Here is a 242-nt window from a genome sequence, read left to right as displayed (position 1 = left end):
GCATGAGCTGTTAGCCTTGTTAAGCAATTTTAAAATGGATTTACAATGGTTATATATTGCTATTGTAGAAAGCATGAATTGGTAGAAACTATAGGAAGTTTGTGGATGCAAATTATTTCGAAAGGAGTTTTGGATATAACTATAGATAAACCATATACATAAAGAGTTTTAGAAACAAGGAAACAAGCCTTTCACGATGTTTACATCAAAGTCTGTGCCTTGTGTTTTTGTGTGATATGCAT

At 31.8% G+C, this 242-nt stretch overlaps 1 long non-coding RNA gene across 1 annotated transcript in view; it reads left to right on the top strand.

The window, feature by feature from the left end:
- The window catches only part of LOC110422683 (uncharacterized), a 3974-nt gene that overhangs the window by 2482 nt on the left and 1250 nt on the right, over positions 1-242 (top strand). The gene's annotated exons all lie outside the window — the stretch shown is intronic.

The sequence above is a fragment of the Theobroma umbraticum genome, unplaced genomic scaffold, assembly GCF_002168275.2.
Source record: "Theobroma umbraticum cultivar Fairchild unplaced genomic scaffold, ASM216827v3 scaffold_146.0, whole genome shotgun sequence".
NCBI classification, from domain to species: Eukaryota; Viridiplantae; Streptophyta; class Magnoliopsida; order Malvales; family Malvaceae; genus Theobroma; species Theobroma umbraticum.
The sequence above is the reverse complement of the archived record's forward strand: the minus strand, read 5'-3'. Positions and strand labels throughout refer to the sequence as shown.